At 47.9% G+C, this 6,475-nt stretch overlaps 1 long non-coding RNA gene across 1 annotated transcript; it reads right to left on the bottom strand.

Moving 5' to 3' along the window:
• Window positions 1-1,595: 1,595 nt before the first annotated feature.
• On the bottom strand, window positions 1,596-6,177 carry LOC109508260 (uncharacterized). The gene is made up of 3 exons (XR_002166630.1): window positions 5,983-6,177; window positions 3,459-3,524; window positions 1,596-1,771 (listed from the first exon to the last, which is right to left on the bottom strand). It is a non-coding gene; the product is annotated as an uncharacterized LOC109508260 (long non-coding RNA).
• Between the last annotated feature and the right edge of the window lie 298 nt (window positions 6,178-6,475).

Consider the following 6,475-nt stretch of genomic DNA (forward strand, 5'->3'; position numbering starts at 1 on the left):
CCTAATTAAACCCCTCCCAAGTACCCCCCCCCCCCCCACACACACACACACACACACACGCGCACACACGCACCCACTTTAAATCCTCTTCTTCGGCGCACACCATTGAAAAAACACGCCGTCTTTCTTCCGCACGCACGCAGACTCCTCTGGAGGAGATCGCGCTAAACATGCTCTGCGGGGCTCGGCTCGTGTAAGAGCGGCGAGGTTCAGCGGGGGCATCCTTTCATCCATCCGTCAATCCTTGGCATCCAGACGCTCGGGGCGACCGCGGATGTGCGCGCTGAACAGCTGCAGAAGTCGCGTCTGAAAGCGGGTCGCGAAGGAGCCAGCATCCGCGCGCTTTCGACTCCCCCGGAGCACCGCGAGGAAGGCGCCCAGCCAGCAGCATCCTTGCATCTCTCCCCCGGCTGTCCTTGCGTCGCGGCGAGGCTAATCGGAGCGCCGAGGACGTCCTTCGTTCCGTAAAGCGCCTTATATCGGGTAAGAGAGTACTATGCATGCCTTCAGATTTTCTCGGGGGGAGGCTTGGAATTGTCCACTGTGACTTGTTTCTGCGGCCAATTGGAGCTGAAACATTCGCACGCACTCATGCACGTAGAGGGCATGAAAAGGGTTCTTCAAAAGAACCCTTTTGTTTGGTTTAGGAAGCGTGGTCTTGATTTTTTTGATGAATGATCTTAAAGCTGAATGCACATGGCCAGCACAAAGAGCATCACTTTCATATCATGTATGATTTGTGACTTTTGAAATGCAGCAGTATAGCCAAGTGCAAATCATACCAGGATTACTGGAATATTCGTCTTATTTATTTATTTGTACTTTTTTTTTAACATTCTTTCCTTGTCGGAGTGATTTCATGATGTCACTTTGGGTTCGGCTGGAGTTAGGTCACACCCTGAAAGTCCGTTTTATGAGAGCATCCTCCAAGCTCTCCTTCCGTCTCTCGCCTCCTGCTTGCCGATTGGCAGAGCTGGCAACCACATCCGTGAATTAAGTCAACAGAGGACCGTCGGAGTGAGGATGCTAATTATCACCTGTCACTTAGACGCTCTCGATACCAGCTCGAGCCGGGATAACGAGGATGAGCTCACACGAGCGGAAAACTGAGAGGAGGCAACTGTCCTCTGAGGTTAACTGTTTTCTTTCAAATATTCCAAAGTTTGAATCGGATAGCCACTCGATGTTGATCTCCATGCGCAATGTGCTCACGGAAAATTCACCTTTACTCTCATTTGTTAAAACATTATGTTAATTATTCAAGATTGTTTCACGGAAAATTCACCTTTACTCTCATTAATTTGTTAAAACATTATGTTAATTATTCAAGATTGTTGTCAGTCTGTTTGTTAAAACAGACTCTTCTTGTCTTAACATCGTCTTCAAAACCAATTCGCCTTTTACATTACCTGTGAAAGCCTGCATTTCCCACTTTTTTTTTGGCAGGGGGGTCAGAAATTGTTTTTTTTTTTTTAGAATAAAGAAATAGAAAACTATTCAAGGTTCCACGATATAATTGTAAGTCAACCCTGAAGGGAATTGATGGGAAGAGGTTTTAGGTTTTCGTGTGCATCATTCAATAGTGCCTACCTGAGGGAAGGAGCCGAAGAGGTGGTGACCAGGATGTTGAGGGTCCGAGAGAATTCTGCCTGCTCTTCTCTTGGTTTTTGCAGCATGCAAGTCCCCAAGAGTGGGTAATACGGGAACAATGATTATTTCCAGCAATCCTCACCGTCCACTGCGGTTTGTTGTGGTGGCACCAAAGCAGACTCTGAAGATGGAACACAGGACCGATTCAATGATTGATGTATGAAACCAAACCAAACCAAATAACTGTTCGTATTCTTGGTTCTTTGTCAAGACTGCTTTCAAATTTGCCGTCTCTCTGTGTTTCAAAGAAGCTAAAAATAAGCGTGGAAGGTGTGGTATCACGTGGTCAGCCATCCAATGGAGACGCGTTCCAAATGTGGTGTTTCAGATTCTCATTGGTTGTTCGGCTACATTCTGGTGTTGTACAAAAGGCGTCAGTTGGAGTCACCAGGTGGTTGAAAGACAGCTTTGAGAAATTGAATTGGTCCAGACTGAAAAGGAAGGCAGCATTTTGCATTTGAGTGACACTTGTGGGGTTGCCGCAGCCATTTCAGTCTGGCCGGGACTGGATGGGAACCTCTGCTTAGTGGTTGTCTCCGAGAGAGATGCCCGGTAGGTGGCCCGGCAAAAATGATGATTATTACGTTGTCTCACGACTGTAAAAATCAATAGCCAAGTCGCAAGGCTTCCCTTCCTAAGATCCACTCGGACACTTCATAATTCAGCCACGAAGTGGCTGATATGGTTAACTCGCGCCGAAGTGGCACTCATGTGCCAAGAACACGTGCTCGGCGGTGTACTTGGAAAGTGGCACAGTCTGAATTATGCTGCGGATATGGTTTGGCGCCGAGGCTGCGTTTAGCTTGCATGTGCTAATCTAGTTGTTACATAAGACAGTAAGTGTGTGCCGGATCGCTTCTCCGTCAGTCACACGCATACACACACACACACACACAAAAACGGTCACTGCGCATCCTTTCATGTTTTTGTGTATAATTGGCATGGTTTGAGGTTAAACCCTGCAGCCAAGGGGAATTGAAGTCAGGCTCGACAGGCAAGAGACTCGGGATTTTCCTCATATTGACCTTGATGCTGCTGGGAACTCCCGGCAGCATCAGTGCTCCCCTCCAGACCCCCAACCCCATGTCAGCAAGTCTGCAGAAAGTCACTTTGAAATGAAGGTTTGTGTTTTGGTTGTTCCAGTCGCATTTCTATCCACCAATCGATGGACAGCGTGCGTATCTCCACCCGTTAGGTATCGTACCACCCGACAGAGGGCTGTTCAAAAGAAACGCCCATTTGTCTTTTTAGCGACAGGATGCTGCCAAAGCGCTGTCTGAATGGGAAAGAAGTACAGCAACGGTTAGCAAAGTAGTTTGCTGACGTGAGGTGGACGAGCCACAAAGCTGGTGACATCAGCGCAGCGTCATCAGTACACGCAACTACTTTTACCCACAATTCTACACGCCGAGGAGGCAATGTTGGGGGCTGGAAAAAAAAATCCAAACAAACAAATAAAGCAATTGGCCCAGGGGAGGTTGGTCACAAGCTCGAAGGTTTCATCATGAAACTAGTGAGAATCAGAGAGGATTTAAAAGAGTAATTCCTCCCCCATGTGACTGTTTTCATCTGTTCATCTGCAGAGAGAAGGGGGATGCGTTGATGCCGGGGTCTGTGCGTTGCCCCCATGCACGCTTTCGGCTTTATAATCTCTTCTGATCCGACTTTGGGGAGGGGCCAGGATGTCTCGATAAAGTCTGCGATCAGGCTGAGGAAGCAAATGCGCCGCTGGATGTACGAGGCTCAACTGAAGACTTTGCATGGGTGTGCAGTTATTATATCCCAGTTAGCGCTGTCCCAGAACTCACCTTTAGTCCACACGCTTGGCTCGACAGACAGTCGTAGGCTGCAGTTGGTTCCGGCAGCGGGTGGACCTAGAGCACACAAAAAAGGGCGATGTGGATCGCGTGCTGAAAATGGCTCGGTCTGCGTCCACACGATGTGAAAGGGTCAACAAAGTTTTGGGAGGGGCTCCTGTCAAGTGATGATTTTGGAGATGCAAACATTGTCCCGACGCCAGCAATATTTAGTGGCAGCAACATGAACGATAACGCGGATACATTTCTATTGTAGCATTGCAGAAGCACGCGCGTTCTACTTGTGCAAATGGAAATTTATGGCATGGCGGGTCCAACATGAAAAGAACAAATCCATTTCCCAAGAAACCATTGAGCAAAGTCGTCGACGCGCTTTATTTGCTTGAGAGGATCACTTTCAATGATGTGGCGGGCGGGCCAAAGTGGGTCTGATGCCCCTGTGCTAGATCAAGAACTGAAATTTCATTTGGGGCGATTGGACAATCAACAGTGTTGATGAGCAACGCTGTTGAATGTCGATGAAATAGAATCCAGAAATACAGTTGTGTGCGTCTGTGATAGAATACAGTTGGGCCTGCATTTGGATCAGAATTGGAAGTCACGCACAGGCCTCCTTTCTATTCGAACCGTATCAGGCCTGACTCTTTGATTACAAAGATCAAACTTCAGGGCGAGCGAGCCGCTGAAATTTGAGGCAATCCCATCAAAAAGATGCCGGCTCCAATACCAAATCAAGAACACGGTCACAACACGAGCACTTGCCGAGAGCATCCGCGAGAACAACACATACCAAAGCGATTCGAAAAGAACTAACGGTCGTTTGGACGCTCCGCTCCTGCGGCCACGAGGGACCGAAAGGGCAGCCATTTCCTGACAAAAGATCGACACGCGCTGCCGCTCGTGATGTCAAGCGACAGAAAGAAAAGGCACGTGCCTCGGCCCAAAAGGGCGGACTCAACTCAAACGACACACTCTCTTCTATTTCGATCCGATCTCCAAGTGGCCTCCTTTTCCTTTTCCGCGACATGTCCAACGATTCCTCTCCGTCCATCGATCCATTGTGCGCCCCGCAAGGGAGGGGACTCGTTTCCTCTCCTCCTCTGCAGCGTCACAGCTCCCGCTCTCTTCACTTTGCCTTTCATCTTGGCCCGTGTCCTTTTTAGTCCTCTCCATTTGAAAAGGCTCCCGGCATAAATAAAAGAGTAGTCGAACATCATCCCTTTACGCCAAGAGTTAAGCCATTTCGAGAAGATTGTTGTTGTTCCAATCAGTTAAGGCTCTTTCCAGAAGGGAAGATAAGAATACGCGCTCCGTGCTGTGGCTCTCAGTGGAACGGGCGTATTCAAATGATTTTTATTCCGAACGTCAGCTGCTTTAAAGTGCAGCGCAAATGGACTTGCAATGGGGGTCTGAGTTGTGTGTAAGGACTTGGATGTCGCCAGGTAACAGTATCAAGGAGTAGCAAGAAGAGACTGAAAGGGAATGTTCAAGTCAAACAACAAGAAAATGAATAAATTGCAATCATATTTAAAAGATTAGGGTTAGCTCAGTATGACTTGCATTTAAAGGAAAAAGAATTACAAGAAAAGCTTAATATGAACAAAATCGTCTATCTATCTATCCATCGAAACATACACATTCGTTTTTCTCATACTTCTCATTTCATATACCCAAAAGGAGAGTGACAGCAGAAAATGTTTCAGGTGAAAAATGTCACGATGCTCGAGACAGTTTCCTTTTTTTTTTGTTGCCACGGTGCAACCTCTCACGGTGCTCTCTGAGCCGTTGCAGGCCAATCAAAAGGAGGCAAAAAAAAGACCCAATCAAATGGATGTGGCGTCAGCCGGCTTGGATGCATTTACAAGCTCGTGTCATGACTGCAGACTCATTTCTGTTGGTGACGGAGCAATCGTACTGCAAGTTTTTTATGATCAAAGTCCACCGAAACAGGACTGTGCGATGTCTCTGCTGGATTATCCTGAGTGATAATCCCGTGGTGTGGGGTGTCTTCAGAGTGCTTTTCTCTTCTCTCGATGGCTCTGTGGGCGAGAGGCATTCTTTGGCCGAGGCTCGGGTGATAAATGAGCTACTCTTCTGTAATTTCGGATAGAGCTCTCGAGTTGGATCTCATTCGATTGTGCTCGTGGAGCTGCACAACAGGGGAAAAAAAAATCTTTTTTTCCTCTCTTATGATCAAAGTCCACCGAAGCAGGACTGTGCGATGTCTCTGATGGATTATCCTGAGTGATGATCCCGTGGTGTGGGGTGTCTTCAGAGTGCTTTTCTTTCCCTAAGTCATCTGCTCAGCAAACGCTCGGGATTTTGGAGATATTAAACCTTCTTCATATTTACCGTAGCAAAGTAGACTTGCAATTGTCGACCAAGGTGGCTATTGCTCATGTGTACGTCGCATGCGATAAGTAGTAACGACGCACGTAGCATTTTCCTCATCGTGTGGGCTCCCTCATTATCAAGACGAAAAAAAAAAAAAACATGCCATGCTGTTTTTACACACCGTAATTGTCACACTCCGGGATCAGGAGTCTGGCTGTCGCTTGTAAACACGAGAGCGTATACGCGCGTGGGCGCCCGCCGCTAACCAGGATGTGAGTGATCAGAGGGCCGCAAGCTGTTCCTTCCCGAGGTGTCTCCGCATTGTCGCTTGCGCGTGCAGAAGGCGAAGAGGCGCCATGGCGGGAAGCAGGGAGGGTACCTGCTGCGAGAGACAGAGATGGGCGGGAGAGGAAATGTTTGCAGATTAGAGAAGGGGTTCAAATTTCTGATATCTGGTCGTGCCTAACTTGGAGTCGAACCATTATTTTCGGGGAAAAAAAAAAACAGGCATCTATCTGGTACGTGTACCTGATGTTGTGGACGGTGAGCGTTTCAACTCGCTTTCAGCAGCATCAGGGTGAGGAGAAGAAAAAAAAAAAAGTTGCTAAGCAGCCAAGACATGACACTGGAACTTCACAGGCGAGCCTTCAGGTGCTGAAGGAGGCAGCGGGAGC

The sequence above is a fragment of the Hippocampus comes genome, unplaced genomic scaffold, assembly GCF_001891065.2.
Source record: "Hippocampus comes isolate QL1 unplaced genomic scaffold, H_comes_QL1_v1.1 scaffold429, whole genome shotgun sequence".
In the NCBI taxonomy this organism is placed as follows: Eukaryota; Metazoa; Chordata; class Actinopteri; order Syngnathiformes; family Syngnathidae; genus Hippocampus; species Hippocampus comes.